The following is a 17,882-nucleotide window of genomic DNA, read 5'->3' as shown; positions in this document are numbered from 1 at the left end:
AATGAGGACCTCATTACTGGCGATAGGTGGAGCAGAGGCAACACCTGGCACAAGGTAGCAGTCCAATTGTAAAAGCTCTCACCAGTGGTGAATTAGGGTGGTATAGCTATGCAGGGAATGCACTAGCTTGTGTCATGTATTTGGCATTTGGGAAGTATAGAAGAGACAGTAATGATTCCTATTATGGAAATTGAGTGACTTTAACAGAATTGAATGACTATTGCTATGTCCCTGGACATCCTAGAAAAATATAATGAAAAGCTGCAGGCAATTAATAGGCAACAAAAGCCAAGTGTGAAATCTTACAAAAAGGCTCTCATCTCCTACAGCAGGAGGGTGGAGAAAGCTAAATACCTGGGCTGGGAATGAGTACAATAGTAGAGCTCCAGAGATGATTAAATGACCAACCAAGGCAGGTTGGATACAACAAGGTTAATATAACTGACACTTAGGTTGGGGACATCTGGGTGTATTTTGAATTCCCAGACTCCTCTAAATCCTCTGAATATGCAGAAGTAGCCCCCCTCTTCTCTTAAGAGCTAGCACTCTCTCCTTCCCACACTTGTTTGAAGGCAATGCAGAGAATTCAGACCCTCAAGACAAAATGTGCCTCCCTCAAGATCTGCCCTGACCTCTTCTCCTGGTCACTAGGCCTATAATTAGGGTTAAGTCATGGCATAACCCAGCTGGGGATGTGCTGGGCCTGATAAAGGAAGAAGAGGCCATTTGGCAAAGGAGCTGCAAGACCTAGCCATCACTTGTTAGCATGAGCCAGGGTTTACACATAGGATTGGATTCTGAGGAGGCTTTATCAAGGAGATCAGAACATGAGACTAGATAGGACAGCTTATTCATTTAGTAGATAGGCAAACTTGTATTAGGATGGCACCTAGAAGCATGGGAAAAAATGACAGCTCACAGTAAGTTAAAATGCAAGAAATGCCAATGCAAATTGTGTAGGAAAGGATTAAAAGACTCAGGGAAGTGGGTGTACTGGAGTTGATATACTATGTAAGGCCAGAAGACTCACCAGATAGCTTTGCTTCAAAGAAATTTACACCATTTACTAAAGTCACAAGGAATGTGCTGGTGAGAGAGGCACCAGCGGTACTAAAACGTTCAGTGGTGGCTGTTGGGCTGGGTCACAGACCCTTTAAATCCGTTGTGCAGACTGGGTCACAGACCCCTCATATGCAGGTCACGAGCTAGGTAATTGGAAAGATCCTGGGAGCCGTTGGCAAGGTTGACATGCTTTATTCGGATGTGAGCTCAGTCCCCAGCCGCAGCTGCTGCCGCCCGGTAGCCTCCTGGGGGCATCCCGGGGGGCACCCCGGGAGGCATCCCAGGGGCACTGTGGATCAGAACCATTTGTGCTTTATACTTAAGTCAGATAACGAGGGAACACCTGGGTGTGAGAGATAACCAAGGAACACCTGGGCGCACATGTACAGTTAACATATCTGCATCAGACAACAGCCAAGAAACACTTGGCTGCTCATGCACAATTAATGTATTTACAACAATCATACTAGGTCATGCTCTGTAAGATTCTGAACAGCTGAGGGAGTCTGACCATTTTTCATTTTCCTTACAGTGGCTCTCCTCTGTACACCAGGGCTTAATGGAAGGAGAAACTTACAGAACTAGGCACACTAATAGCAAGGGGGATGACAGAATCATGAAATGATAGAGGCCAGGAGGCAATACTTAGTAAAAGGCGAAAGATTTATACGCTCTGAAGAGAAACCAGAGTATAGGAGGAGGCAATACTTAGAATGAGCAAAAGGGTCTGGAGTGTTAGCCAAAGGGACTTGACCCATTGAGAGTTAGGAAGATGGTTATTATAATATGGCAAGATAGATGGACAACCAACAAGAGTACTAGCTCGTATCATCAGCAGAAATCAAGGACGGATAACCAGAAGTTGATGGCAGTCACCCTATTTAAATGTTAATGTTCTTGAGCGACTTTTCAGACAAGAACCCATTGATTAAAGAATGACTAGTTTCCCAGGAGGAAGAACCCTACAAACCCTACAATATTCTGACTAATAAACATGGTAGTGATTTCCCCCAGTTCTTCCCCCACCTCTGTAGAAAGAGAACACCCACATATTTGAAGAACTGTTAGATACAGGGTCCAAGTTGACAATTATGCCCAGAGATCCAACACATCATCATGGCTTCTCTCTTAGAGTGGGGGCCTATGGGAGCCAGATAATAGATAACCCAACTTAAAGTGAGTTCACCAGGTTTGCAGCAATACTTAGTGATCATTTCCCACATCTTCAAATGTATAATTGAGATTGATATACTTGGTAGTTGATACAACTCTACATTGAGTCCTTGGCCTGTGGGGTAAGAGCTATCATAACAGGAAAGGCCAAATGGAAGTCTCTGAAACTACCTTACCCAGCCAAGATAGTAAATTAGAAACAATGTTATACCTACAGAGATGGTGCCAAAATATTGCTGGAAATTTAACAAGGTGGGCAAAATTGTGTATATCAGAACTCCTCTGGAGCAGAGTACTCTAGTAGTTGCAAGTAATTTAAGATGGGGATGAATAGCAATGAACTCTCAACAGCTTCCTAAGGAGGCTGCATTGGATAAACAAAGGGCTGTTGAGGCTGGCCCATGGCTCACTCGGTAGAGTGCGGTGCTGATAACACCAAGGCCACGGGTTCGGATCCTGTATAGGGATGGCCGGTTTGCTCACTGGCTGAGCGTGGTGCTGACAACATCAAGCCAAGGGTTGAGATCCCCTTACCGGTCATCTTTTAAAAACAACAACAACAACAACAACAACAACAACAAAAAACAAAGGGCTGTTGTTTTGTGGAAGGGAGCATGAAAGTTTGGGTCCAGGCTGAATTGCCCTGAAAAATAAATGTGAGGATTAGTACTTCCACTGCTGGTCCTCCGTGCTGACCTTCCCCTTTACAGCACTCATTTGTTCTCTAACTTGCTGAACAGTAGGTTAAGCCGATTTGAGGAAAGGGTGCTAGTGTCTCTTAGCTACAAATCTGTCCTTCCAAACTCAGAGTAGCTGGGGCTGGCACTCTACAAATCACACTTCTCCTTTACCAGCCTGGCCCCCTGTTAGGCTGCCTCTATAGAGGGCTCTAGAGGAAGAGTGGAACACTGGAGGAGGGAGAAGAGATTTGTTCCTCCTGTTTGCTTCCTGTTACTGTCAGCCTCACCCCAGCAAAGGCCCTTCACCTTGACAGCAGCAGTTGGTGACAGTTTGCAGATTTGGGGAGGCTCTCTCAGAGCAAGCCCAAATGTCAGATAGGTTTTGATAACCCTATCTTCTTCCCTTTATTCTCCCATCCCTGGAGAAGGTATCTGCTTTATTTGGTTATTATCTCCTTGTTACTTCTTTTTAGTCATCTGCTACCCATTTTACTAAATTCCTACATTAAATTCTCTCTGTTGAAGTAACTAGTGTGAATTCTATTTTCCTGAAGAGACCCAACTGCTTCAAGGTGCCAAATGATTAACCTGCTCAGGGTTCTTCCAAGTCAATCCAGTCCTGAGTAGAGCTAATAATAGCTAACATTTATCTGAGTACCTACTATGTGCTTAGCACTTAAATGCATTATCTCATTTGATCCTCACAATAACTCCAGGGGCTAGGTAATACCCCCATTTTAACAGACAAGAAACTGAGGCTCAGAGAGAAGTTCAAATAAGATGTTCATGGTTACCCAGCTAGTAAGTGATAGAACAGGGATTCAAACTTAAGTTTTTCTGACTGCCAAACCTATGCTTTTTCTTTCCTTTTCCTTTTTAAAGCATACTTAAAAAAAAAAATAGAGTAATAGTACTCTTTATAGGTCAAACAATGAAAAATTAACATATAAAACACATGTTAATAATTTCCCTCTTCTTCCCTCTAATACCTTCTCCACTCCTTCACCCCAAATTAACCAATATTAACACCAAGTTGTGTAACTCACCACACTTTTCTTTTTGCTAACACAAAAATATAGGCACACAAAGGGTTTCTTTTTTCCTTTTTTTTTTAAGATGACCGGTAAGGGGATCTTAACCCTTGACTTGGTGTTGTCAGCACCATGCTCACCCATTAAGCTAACCGGCCATCCCTATATAGGGATCCGAACCCGTGGCCTTGGTGTTATCAGCACCACACTCTCCCGAGTGAGCCACGGCCTTTTTTCCTTTTCTTAAAAAACAAAAACAAGGGCTGGCCTGTGGCTCACTTGGGAGAGTGTGGTGCTGATAAAATCAAGGCCACGGGTTCAGAACCTATATAGGGATGGTCGGTTCGCTCACTGGCTGAGTGTGGTGCTGATGACACCAAGACAAGGGTTAAGATCCCCTTACCGGTCATCTTTAAAAAAAAACAAAACAGGGATGTGCAATATACATTATTGTGCAACTTGCTTTTTCATTTAATATTTCATAGTCATTCCTCCAGGTTGGTATATATATAACTAGTTTTTTAAGTAGCTAGGTCATATTCCATAATACAATATATGTACAAAAATATATTCGATAATTTCTCTGCTGTTGGACATTCAGAATATTTCCAGTTTTTGCTACTGTAAGCAATGTTCCCGTTAAACATCCTGTACATAAATTTTTATGTACTGATAGTTTTGGTCCAAAAAGCATAGTCTTCAAAGACGGATTCCTGGGCCAAAGGGTATATATATTTTAAATTTTAGTAGGTTCTTCCAGAATATTTTCCATACAGATCACGGTGTAATGTTACACCTTCATCAGCAATGTGTAATAATGTTCATTCCTTACTGATGGGGTTCACAATACACTACCCCCAAATATGGCACCTTGGCATTTAAGAAAATAACAGAAGCAGGAAGGTCACTTTCACCTTCCCCTTCCCCTTCTCCCCTGAAGTAGGTCATAAAACCTAGGAAGGATTTTCTGACCTTCCCCTGATGCATGTCATAAGACCCTTATTTGAGAGATACTCTCCCTTTTCCCAGAGGAAAGGAACATCCTTATCTCTGAAGACATAAGGTTACAGAGAAGAATCTGAACAATCGGGCCTTGCTAAGTTCCCCCTAGTTTATTACCATTAGATCATATTTTTTTATTCAGTCATATTTCCCTGTGACTATCCACTTCTTCATCAAGCCTAGCATAAAAAATACACAAGTTTACCTGTTTCTTGAGTCTCTGTTTCCTTATGAAGGCTCCTGTAACACAGAAAAATTTATATTAAATAAATTTGCATGTTTTTCTCTTGTTAATTTGTCTTTTGTTTTAGGGGTCTTATCCATGAACCTAACATGGGAAGGAAAGATATTTCTTTTCCCTTACTGTAACAAGGACTGGATGTTCTCAATCTTTTAATTTTTGTCAGACATGTTGTTGAAAAACAGTATCCTACATTTTAAAATTTGCATTTCTTTTTATATGTTTATTGTCCATTTGCATTTCTTCTTTTGTGAATTGCCTGTTCATATCATTTATCCATTTTTCTCTGTGGGTTGTTTGTCTTGTATATATTCCACACTGCAACTTAAATGATCAATGAAAGAATCAGAGCTACAACCCAACCTCTCAACTCCCAGTCCAGGAATTTCTCCACTCTGGCCACCTCCTGAATTATTATGTGTTTTAGTCACTGAGTTGTATATTTGTTTTATTGTATTTATACCTCTTCTGCAATAATGCAAATGTAACTATTTTTTTGAACAAGTTGGACTCATACTGTTGCACATAGAAAACCTTATATTTTTTTCCCCACCAGTTTCTCTAAAATTCAATTCACTGAGGAGGTCTTTCTTTACTACCAGATGAAATCTTGGGCAGATCCCACAGGGTTATTTGTTTTCTGTTTTGATCCTCAGATAATGAGAGTTCTCTGATCCCTTTTAAGTGTTGAAAAGTCCAGTCTATGTTATCACCAAGCAACAGTCTAGTCCTGTGTGATATCAAATCTCCAAGCTCATGAAAGTTGATTTGTCCCCTTTCCCAACTCAAAGGAACCTTGCAGTAGTAGAGCAGGTAGGTGTACAAGGCCTCTTTTGTCCTTCCTAACTGCCCCCCACCCCCTTCTGTATAGCAGCTATTTCTGATCCCCTCCAGGCACAGTGGATCCAGGATTTGTGGGGGCTGAAGTTTATACAATATGGGCAGCCCCCTTTATAGTATGCAGAATTCTCAAGTGCCCCCCCATGACCTTTGCTCTTGTATAATCTCCTCTTTGAGTGTAGGTGGAACCTGTGAATATGATGAGACATCACTCCCATGATTCTGTTAAATGGCAAAAAGGAGATTTTCCTGGGTGGGCCTGACCTAATCAGGTGAGCCTTTTAAAAGCAGAGAGTTTTCTCCAGCTGGTTGCAGAAGACAAAGTCAGACAGACCACTCTGGCTGGCCTGGAAGCAAGCAAACATCAGTGTTGTAAACTGCATAAGGGAGTGGAAATGGAACTTTATTTTCTTACAGATCTGGAGCCTGGAAATACAAGATCAGGGTGCCAGCATGGTCAGTTTCTGGTGAGGGCTCTTTTTCCAGCCTGCAGATGGCCACACTCTGGCTGTGTCCTCACATGACCTTTCCTTGGTGCATGCATGTAAAAACAGAAAGAGAAAAAAGAGAGTGAGCTCTAGTATTTCTTCTAATAAGGACACTAATCCTATTGGACCAGGGCTCTACCCTTAGAACCTTGTTTAACCTTAATTACCTCCCAAAGGCCCCATCTCCAAATACCATCACATTGGAGGTTAGGGTTTTGACATGTATGGTTTGGGGAAACAGAAACATTCAGTCCATAACAGAGCCATATGGCAAAGTACTGCAAGTGGCCTATGTGAGCTGAGAGTGGTCTCCAACTAGTTACCAGCAAGAAAACAGGACTTCAGTCCTACAACCACAAAGAACAGGATTCTGTAAGTAACCAGTGAGCTTGTAAGAGGACCCTGAGCCCCAGGCATGACCAACACCTTGAATTCAGCCAGGTGAGACCCTGAGCAGAGAATTAAGTCATGCCCTGCCTAGACTTCTGGTATTCAGAAACTGAGATAATAAATTTGTATTAAGTTGCTAAGTTTGTGGTAATTAGTTATGCATCAATAGAAAACTAATACACTCCTTAGGGAAAAGAATACAAAATTAAAAATACCTAATTTATGGGCCTAAAGAGGCGCATGCAAGTGAGGTGCCCTGAAACTTAAGCTTCATTAGTTTCAAACAAAATTCCCCTCTGCCTCCAAGAAGGGAAGATGAAGAACAAAGGGTACCAACTGCAATATGACGTTGCCGTTTGGGGTGAGTTAGATGGCCAGTATCAATTCTTTCTCTTTGGAAGGCCTTAGTGGGTCCTTTGGGGATCCTCCCCTGGAGCCTCCAACTGCACTTCCCTTGACAAAGCCAAGCTTCTCCTCCAGGTTAACTCCTAAACTTCTAGCAGTTCACCCTCTTTGTTGGGGTCACAGTGTCTCCACGTGACGCTTTTGAGGGCAGGTCACTTTTAAGAAGATCCTAAGTCAGCCTTCTCCTTCCAGGTCCACATCAGTCCTTCAAAAACACCCATCTTTGGAGGGAGGTTTCGGTAATGGGCCACAATAATCAACCACATTGTATATCGACAAAATAAAATAAAAAAAAAATAAAAAAAACAAACAAAAAAAACACCCATCTTGACCCACGGCCATTGAGAGAACAGTCTGATCTCAGTACAACCACCTCTCTCCTTGCCCTACAAATTCCATTCAGTCTCACTGCTTTAAATACCTCAAGCGTGTGTCGAACTCCGTATCTTACAATCCCCAAACTTTAGGGTCACATGTCAAGCTTTCTGAGAGGTTTTCTTGACACCTCCCATTTCCCTTGGCTTAAGAAAGGAGGAAAATACTACTCCCCTCCCCTATGCCCTCATTGTAACCCAGTAGAAAGAACACTGGTGTGGGTTTCAGGAACCCTGAGCCCTAGTCTGGGTTCTGATTTTGACTCACTGAGCATCCTTGGAAAACTTTTTTTCCATTCTGTGCCTTGCTTCCCTGGCTCAATTAAATGAAGATGCTGAACTAGATGTATTCAGTAAATGTCCATTGAGCCCTTATTATGTGCCAGGAACTGTCTGGGCAATGGGAATCAACAGAGAATAAACTAGATGACCTCCAAGGTGCCCTTCCAGCCCTCACGCTCTCTGATGCTTCTTTCCCACCCAGTTCTCACTCATCCTCAACTGTGGGCAGTCAGTCCTGGCCACTAACATGCCCACTTCTCTACCTCAGCAGTGCCTTTGATGGAATTGGGGGTAAACTTCCTCTGAAGGTAGCATTGCTGTCTCTTACTGCCCATCAACCTGCCTGGCCTGGAAGTACTGCCCGGTCAACGACAACGGAAAGGTTTATTTGTAGAGGCCAGGAAGTCCCCATGACCCCTCTCCATCCACCTCTGGGACAGGAAGCCCCAGGAGGAAAAAACAAAAGATGAAAGGCTGGCTGACTTCCCAGCTTCCAAGCATTCAGCCATGCTCTGGTCTGGAGGATCCCTTCTGCCCAATGAACAGTGACCTCCCTCAGCAGCTCCTTCCTTGTCATTGGGCCCCAGGCCCTCAGTTCTTTTCCTGGAGATCCAGAAGGACTTAGGTGACGTAAAAGAGGTAAAAGAAAAGAAGATTGACTCTCTGGGAAAGGATGCATGATGTCTAATCCTCCGTTAAGCCTGTGTGTCTGGGAGGGAGGGAGGCTGAATTTACAGAGTGGGAAAAATATTCTCAGTGGTTAAGGAAGCAAGTGATTCATCTGCTCTGACCTTCATCTACCCATTCCCATGGCCAGAGCGGTTTTGTGGAACAGTGGGGGTAAGGATAGAAGAGATTTCCAAGCCTTGGTTTTTGTTTCTTGGTTATTTAGGCACCCTTACCTATGACATCCTCTTCCATTCATCACTCTTCTCCCAACAGCTTAGCTAACCTGCCTGGAAGAAAAAATCACCAAAACACATACAGCATGCTGAGTAGAAAATTTTAAAAAGAAGAGGTTATTCCACCTATTCCAGCAGCCTACCCACTGGGCTCTCTGTCTAAGGGATTGCTCCCTCCAAGCCACAAAGTAGGTGGAATGCATTTTCAAAATTAAATGTTTGTATTGAAGCATAACATTCATAGAAAAGTACACAAACTGTAAATGTACAGCTCAATGAATTTTCATAAAGTGTACATGCATGTAACCAACACCCAGGTGGAGAAACAGAACATTACCAGTGCCTCAGAAGCTCCCCTGTGCCTCTTTCACCCTTCAAAGGTAACCCCTGACTCCAAACATCATAAATCAGGTTTGCCTGTTTTTGAATTTTGTATAAGTGGAAGGATACAGTATGTGTTCTTTTGTGTCTGACTTCTTTCATTCACATTAGATTTGTTAGATTCACCCTAGCTGCGAGTAGCATTCTCACTGCCATATGATATTCCAATGACTGGATATATCATAATGTCTTTATCCTGTCAACTACTAGTGGATGTTTGGGTGTTTTGAATGTTTAGCTATTACAAATGGTTCTGCTATAGACATTCTTGTACGTGCTTTTTGGTGAAAATAGGAGAGTGTGTGCGTTCAGCTTCAGTAAATACTGCCAAACTGTCTTCTAAAACAATTATACCAATTTACACTCCCACCAGCAATATGTGGGAGTTCCTATCGTTCCATATCCTGGTTAACCTTCATATCATTTGTGTTTTTCATTTGGCTGTTCTAGTGTATAAATGGTGATATTGTTGTTTCAGACCAACATTTTAAAAATTCAGATATAACTAGATCATTTCTCTGGATCCCCATAGTCTGCAGAGTTAGCCAGACTCCTTAGCCTGGCATTCAAGACCCTGATGATCCAGCCACTACTGAGTTCTTTGGCTCTGCCTCTTGCCTCATCCTGCTTTCCTGAAAGGTCTGTTTGTGTGGGGAGGCCTGCTGTTCCCCAAGCCACTCTGCACTCTTCCATGCTTCTGAGCCTTTGGTTGTGATGCCCTCCTCAAGGCAGATTTATACCTCTTCTTTGCCTTGGAAATTCTTGTTTTTCCTTTCTGTCACCCTTTCCCTTGGGGACCCACAGACCCTGTGCTTCCTTCAAATCACAGTCCTGACCCCAAGTATGGTGAAAATTTATCTTCACGTTTATCTCTCCTACCAGACTGTGAGCCCTTGAGGGCAGAGATTCGGGTCTGCTTCATTGTTGGATCCGCAGTCCCCAGTGCAGGACTTGGCACAGATTTGGCATCAGTAAATATTTGTTGATCGACTATTTGATTATCCCAGATCCTGCCCAGAAGGAGAGCCTGTGGAACAAACAGAAACTGCAACAGGTGTCCTGAATCTTCACTCCCGTCTCCCTGAACATCATCTGTTCTGGAATTCTATTATCTTAGAGTGAAAGGGCCTTAGAAATCACCCTCCCACCCAGGGGAAATCTATGACAGGTGGCCCTTGTAGACCCCTGGGGATGGGGAACTTTCCAGAAAAGCCCTTCCTGGAGACTCCCCCAACCAATGACAGCTTTGCCTCAGGGACTACAGGACAGTCCTTCTAGTCCTTCTCTAGGCTGAATGGCCCCATGTCCCTACCTCCTCTGTTAGCCCAGGAAGGATAGGTGTCCTCTAGGCCTCCTAGGAATTTGATTTGAGGGCACCCTGGAAGGCTCCTTCCTAGCCCGTCAGAGCCAACACAGCCTCTCACCACCGAAGAGTCATTTCTTTGGATCTTGAAGCTTCTCTGTTCTCTAAGAATTCCCTGTTAAAATGGAACCAAACCAACAAACCAGTTCTTGGAAGAGAAGGAAATGAACTTCGAGAGCAGGTGACCCGTGTAGATGCCCAGGGCCCTACGCTCAGAAGGGCCTTGTGCTTAGTTTAATGTTTTTCTGTTGCCGTCTTGAAATGCTTGGTAATTTCTGAACAAGAGGCCCCACATTTTCCTTCTGCACTGGACCCCACATGTTACTTGGCTGGTCTGGATTGACAGTGCATTGTGTGTTAGGTTCTATGCCAGGAACCTGACATACCCATCTCATTCCCGCCTCACAATTATGCTGAGCAAGGAACTGTTAACTACATGAGGAAATTTAGGCTCAGGCAAATAACTTGCTGAAGGTCACATACCAAAAGTAAAGGGCAGAGCCAGGATTCAAACCCAAGTCTTACTCTGAAGTTAGTGCTCATTCCTGTCTTCAGTGCTGTCTCACCAAGAACAATGTCTTTACTTTCTACCTTCTGGGAGATCTGAGTCTGGACAAGCAGTTCAGGAGGGTCAGGCAGGGGTGGGATGAGTGGGCTTCCACCAGAGCTGGAATTTCAAGCAAGCCCCAGGGATATCTTTTTTGAGGATGACCTACATACACATTCATACCCGATCACACACACACTGTCTCACACTCAAACACTCACGCCTACACAATCGCACACTTTCACATCCACTCACACACACCACCTAGCCCAGAGCCTGCCTTCAGAAGCACTTCAATTATGTGTGTTGTTATGATGTCCTAGAGTGTCAACTCCACAAGGACCCCCAGGGAAGCATCCAATTTGGTCATCTGATTCTTTAATTTGACAGATGAGAAAACTGAAGCTCAGAGAGGGAAGAGACTTGTCTAGGTGACACACTTTACATGTGGCAGAGCCAGGGGCCACAGGCAGTGCAGCATGAGGGTGAACAGATGGGAGATAAGGCTGAGAAACTACAGGCATACCTGAGCAGAAAAGAAGCTTGATCCTGGGTTAACCAGGGTTTCTTTCATTCCTGGCCACCCTTCCTCTGCTCCCCCAGGGAAACTTACCCATGGGCATCTGAGAAATGCTTTGCTCTGATGCTGGCTGGGCACAGAATCCCCTACTTCCATCTAAGTATTTATAGTAGTAATGCTATTGCTCAAGACCCCAAAACACCTGCTTTAGGGAGTCAGCAGTTTGGATTAGGACGGCTAAATTGTTCTTTCATTCATAAGCAAAACAAAACACGAAGGCGAAATATAAATAGGATGAGGCATGAGAGACTTAATTACCCCCTATAAACAGGGGAGTTTCTGTAAAGTAAAAAAAACAAAACAAAGCACCATGATTTGCCAGGGACTGCCCTGGAGGAGCAGGTGACCAGGCGCTGGGCCCAGGTTTTGGCTTTCTCTGGGCAGTCTGCCAACATCAGCCCCTGAGACTGAGCTGGGCTTGAGATGGAGTCATGTGTAAAGAGCAGGGTTTTGAGACTCTCCTTTATTCTAAAGCTTCTCCCCTCATATTTCCTCCTTGACAGATCTGGGTTCAAATTCTGACTCTGTCACTTAACTAAATGTGATCTGTGGCATATTGCGTAATCTCTCTAAGCTTCAGTTTCCTCATTTGTAAAACGGGCATGATATTCAAACCTATACCTGTGTCTGAGGGGGTTCCCAGGATGTGCGACTTTTAGTGATAAAACCAGGAAAGTCCCAGGCAATCCAGGAAGATTGGTGACCTCGGGCTATTAGGAGGTTAATGCTGGTAGAGCATTTATCACAGTAACTGGCACATAGTAACTACTTCAAAAATAATTATTACCCTTTCTTCTTACCTCGAATGCTTAAAGAGCACCTTTTATCTGCCATACTTTGAGTTAGGCACTGCTAAGATTAAAAACCAAAACAAAACAAAACAAAGTTGTAGCACTCACTTTATAGTTTACAAAGCATTTTCATATCCATGTTCTCATTTGGTCTTCACAGTAGCCCTCCAAGTAGGTAAAACTCTTAATATCCCCATTTTATAGATTAGATAACTGGAGCTCAGAAAGATAAATAACTTGTTCAAGACCACTCAGCTAATAGGTTGCTATGGATGGAATTCACATGTTGAGGTCCTAACCTCCAATGTGATGGTATTTGGAGTTAGGGCTTTTTTGAGGTCATTGGGTTTAGATGATATCCTAAGGGCAAAGTCCCCGTGATTGGATTAATGCCTTTAGAAGAAAAAGAGACCAGCACTCTCTCCTTCTACCATGTGAGGATACTGTAACAAAGTGTCCATCTGCAAACCAGGAAGTGGGCCCTCACCGGAATCTGCCAGCACCTTGATCTTGGACCTGTCAGCCCCCAGAATTGTGATAAACAAACATTTGTTGTTTAAGCCACCCAGTCTATGGTATTTTGTTATAACAGCCTGAACTAAGACATAGGTGAAGGGCCAAGATATGAGTGTTAAGACCCTTAGCTCCAGAGCTTAAGGACTTTCACATGATACCGCATTTTCTCTCTTACTACCGTTCTCCATTCTAGCCCACCTAGGCTGCTGGTAGCTCCTGCTCCTTCTCACCATTATCAGGCAGGATTCCTTACTGCAAGCAACAGAAACATATTCTGGCTGATTTAAGCAGAAAAGGAATTGTTGAAAGGATATTAGTAGCTTACAGAATCTCCTGGAGGGCCAAAGAACCAGGCTTGGACCTTTTACTGCAGGATAAACTCCCAAATTCATCACTTAAAGCTGGCCCAGTGAGCACATGACAGCCACTGCTCTGGGGAGGGGTACCCATGCATCATCTAATAGACCAATACCAGACCCTGGGCTCTGCCACTACGGCTGCTGCCTCTGCTGCCAGCCGTGGCTCACGCTGATTCTGCATACCCACTTCCTCACCTTGGTGGCTTTCAATTCAAAGTCTATCTAAGGGAGGGGTGTCTGATTTGCAGCACTTATGTCATGCCTTAGTTGCAGGGGAAACTGGATAAGTGAGTCTGGCATTTTCAGTTCCTGTAATGGAAAGCCAGCTCTGTCTGCCTCATAAGATGGGGAACCCTCCAAACATGAAAAAGAGGTCCTAAAGCTCATCAGCCCAAAACAATTACAACAGTTTGCTATCCCATTCCTTCTCCACTCTCTCAGTACCTTCAAATTTCAAATTTTCTTTTGTTTCAATATACCTTACTAAAATTATCCCAAGTCCATTATCCCAAGTCTTGTGAGTTAGTCCAAGGTGAAGTCCAAAGTCCTTAAAGGGTTTATACTTTCACACAGGTGTCTTAGGCAGAGTCCTCCAAGAGGCAGAGCCAAGAGGGGATTAAATGTGCAAGGATTTACTAGTGGAACCACATGTGGAAAAAAAAATAGGAGGGGAGAATTTAGTTGAATCATAAGTCTTCCATGAGTGTGTGACCCTAAGTAAAGCAGAAAGGGAAGGGAGGTTAGGTGGAAGTGTTCAAGACTGCCGTGCGGTCTAAGGAAGGTTGGGTTGTCATGAAGCCAAAGTTGGCTGTCCAAGGAGTCCTGTGTCTCTCAGAAATGAACCTACTTTCATATCCCTGCTGTGCTCAGTCCTCAGCTAGGAGGAGCCCATGGGAGGTGTGGGTTTAGGGCAAACGAGGTGATGGACTTTACTGAGAAGGATCTGGGGCCCTTGGCATATTAGGGTCCTCCAGTTGGAGGTCTGCAAGCACATTTTCATGGCCCCCATAACATGCTTTCCTCTCTGCCTGCTATGTCCTCCTTCTCAGTGCTTTCTTTTGGCCAACTCCTCTTGATCTCAGGTCTCAAGTATCATCTATGTGAAGCCTTCCTGGAACTCCCACAATGCTCCCACAGCCTATTCCCTCCAGCAGGCTCCTTGCAGCCAACACTCTCTCTATAACTGTGTGTGTAGGTGCCTGTCTCCACCTCTAGGCAGAGCCCCTCGCAAGTGGGAAACATTTCTGCATCCCTAGCACGTAGCCCATCAGTAAACGGTGAGGGCATAAGTGAGTGAGTGGATAGGTTGATACCAAGTTACCAGCCTCCTGCTCTCATTTAAGCAATTCTGACTGGGTAAGGTGCACTACCACATTCTTTACTCCTCATTCTCTCTCACGTCCATCTCTGTCCCTCTCCATCACCTCTGCTACCACCCTAGTTCAAGCCCTCTTCTGCCATTTAATGTCTGGACAATGACAACAGCCCAGTCTCTCCTCCAGTTCATCATCTGTACAACATCAAAATGATGTTTTAGATACAAAACATCCTTCAATAGCTCTCTGTTGAAAAGAGAAAAGTCCAAACTGCCAGGTTTGAGCTCTAAGGCTCTTCGTGATCTGGCCCTTGTGACCTTTCCAGCCCCTCCATTGCTGTGCCCCTCTCACACCCAAACTTTCACAAAGGAGTGTTGCCCAGTTTCCACCAATACACTTGATTGACCCATGCCCCTATTTCCTCCCTTTTGCCTAGGAAGGCACCAACCCACCTTTTAAGACTCTCCTCAAGGTCATCTCCTCTGTGAAGACTTTCTAACCCCATCCCCAAGGAGAATTGATCAGTCCCTCCTTTGTACCCCTGTTGTACTCCTTATACTTTTAGCATGGGACCCATAACACTCCATTTTCCCCTGCTCAACTGTGAGCTTCTTGCAAGCAGAGTCAGTGTTTTGTTTCTTTCTGATTCCATGGGGTTTATTAGAGGGCCTGTCAAAGAGTTTTTAGGTACTTAATAAATGCTTACAGTGATTGTAGGCATACCTGAATGGATGAGTGTTTAAGGGACAGGTTAATCTGAAATACTTGCATTTTAACTGGGGTTTTGTATGTATAGATGCCAGGTTTAAACATTTTTGTTTGTGGCTTGGTTGGTTGGCTTGCTTGTTTTGGTTTCCCAACATCTAAACTCCTTTTATGTATTTGGAGAATTTCTACCATGAGTCTTGGACAGAAGCAGATCTTTCCCATTTTAGACTGAAAAAGGCCAGATATTTGCTTTCTCAACATCCCATTATCGCTAGAGTATGCACGTATGATCTAGGTTCAATCAAACTTGTGTTGCAAAGAAACAGGGTGAGTGGAGGGTTCATTTTGGCAGTGGTGGGGACAGAAGTAGTAACAGCTAGATGTTGGGGCAGCAGTGCCAGCAGAGTGAGTGGTGGCCTCTGTGTCCAGTGCTCAAGACAGGGATATTGGTGGCAGTGGGGTCTTTACTAAATAGGTTCTGTAGCATGATTTGGGCTAAGGTTGTACTTGCCTTGGCTCCTTTTGTTTCTGCCGTTTTTAAAAACAGCTTTATTGAAATGTAATTCACATTACCAAACAAATTGCCCATTAAAAGTGTACAATTCAACGACTTTTAGTATGTTCACAGATATGTGAAATCATCACCATAGTTTTAGAACATTTTTATCACCTCAAAAAATAAAATAAAATAAATAAATCCCATACCTTTAACTGTTACTCCCGACTTCCCATCCCTCCCCAGCCCTGAGCAACCACTAAACTACTTTCTGTCTATAGATTTCCCTATTCTGAACTTTCATATGAATGGAATCATATAGTATGTGGTCATTTGTGGCTTATTTCATTTAGCATAATGTTTTCAAGGTCCATCTATGTTGTAGTGTGTATCAGTACTTCATTCCTTTTTATGGCTGAATAATATTCCATTGTATACCATATTTCGTTTATCCATTTTTCTATTGATGAACATTTGGGTTGTTTCCATATTTTGGGTATTATAAATAATGCTGCTAAAACATTCATGTACAAGTTTCCATGTCAACATATGTTTTTGTTTTCTGCCCCTTTTTTGAGCCTAATTTTCCAGGCTTTCTGGTGACTCCATGAGCTGCAGAAAGTCATCTTAACACATTTATTTCTTATTCAAATCAGACAGAGTTCATTTTTTTTTCTTTATAACCACAAGGCCTTTACTTCTTACCCATGGGCTCAAGTTCTTAGCCCCAGGACAAAAGGGCTATCATTGGCTCATGTGGCATACTTCCCAGTTAACCTCCACACTCTGACATAGAGAATGAGGTCCAGAGAGGGAAGGTGACTTGTGTAAGGTCACACAACCAGATAGTGGTACAGCTAGGACTAGAATCTAGGACTTCCCATGCCAACTTAATGTTCTTCCTCTACCCTATGCTTCCTTTCATCAATTCAGCAAATGTTTGTTAAGCTCTGTGGCCATACACTGTATGAAAGAAGCAGAGGATATAAAGTCCAAAGACATGATTTCTACTCCTGGCTTTGTCACCTCCACGCTTCGTGATCTGGGGCAATTTACTCTATGTCTCTGGACTTCAGCTATCTCATCCAAAAAAGTGGAGGTTGGGGTTGGCGGGAGGGGATGGGAGGAGGGTGAAGGTTCGTTTAGAGGGTGCAATTTCAAATGCCTACAGCCTCCAGAGGGTGTTACTGTTTCACTTACTCAATTCTATTTTATTCACTCATAATTTATTTCCACTTAATTACAATTTATAGCAGAAACATTTATTTGCATTCCAAAGGACAAATTCTGTTGAAATTTTAGGCCTTTTTTCATTTTGTTGCTTTTTCATCTCACATCTTTTCCATTTTCTTCTCATAGTTCTTATTGTGCTTTGTTTTCATAATGGCATCTTAGATTTTATTCTTGCCACGCGGACAGCCTGTGCTTGCTTCGTTTTCACAAATAAATGTGTTCTCCCCACCTGCCCCTGCTTTTTTGAAACTTGTGGTCCTCTTAATCTAGGTCTTATTTTCTTACTTTTGTTGAGAACGTGGTGATGAAATATTTCACTTATAAGAAAAATAATAGTACAAGCACTTTGATCAATAGCAAAAGATCTTGGCCTCTGTGTTTGGGAGAACATAGGGAGTTATAAGGGCTAAGGCTCACAGGAGAGCGCATGACTTGACAAAAATAGCAGTTGGATATTTGAGTTTTAAAAAATACTGAAATATGGGCTGGCCTGTGGCTCACTCGGGAGAGTGTGGTGCTGATAATACCAAGGCCACGGGTTCGGATCCCATATAGGGATGGTCGGTTTGCTCACTGGGTGAGCGTGGTGCAGACAACACCAAGTCAAGGGTTAAGATCCCCTTACCGGTCATCTTTTAAAAAAATAAAAATAAAAATAAAAAATCCTGAAATATGAGTTCTGGTCAAGATGGTGGAATAGATGATTGCCAGCAGCACTCTCT

At 43.3% G+C, this 17,882-nt stretch overlaps 1 protein-coding gene and 1 long non-coding RNA gene across 2 annotated transcripts in view; one reads left to right on the top strand and one right to left on the bottom strand.

Annotated features, from left to right (window-relative positions):
* The window catches only part of POLD3 (DNA polymerase delta 3, accessory subunit), a 108,462-nt gene that overhangs the window by 24,556 nt on the left and 66,024 nt on the right, over nt 1–17,882 (top strand). The gene's annotated exons all lie outside the window — the stretch shown is intronic.
* Nucleotides 8,840–10,713, bottom strand: LOC134374640 (uncharacterized). Its single transcript, XR_010023334.1, has 3 exons — nt 10,564–10,713; nt 10,131–10,278; nt 8,840–8,924 (listed from the first exon to the last, which is right to left on the bottom strand). It is a non-coding gene; the product is annotated as an uncharacterized LOC134374640 (long non-coding RNA).

Source organism: Cynocephalus volans, chromosome 4, assembly GCF_027409185.1.
Source record: "Cynocephalus volans isolate mCynVol1 chromosome 4, mCynVol1.pri, whole genome shotgun sequence".
In the NCBI taxonomy this organism is placed as follows: domain Eukaryota; kingdom Metazoa; phylum Chordata; class Mammalia; order Dermoptera; family Cynocephalidae; genus Cynocephalus; species Cynocephalus volans.
Note: the sequence above shows the minus strand (reverse complement) of the source record. Positions and strands in the feature narration are given on the sequence as shown.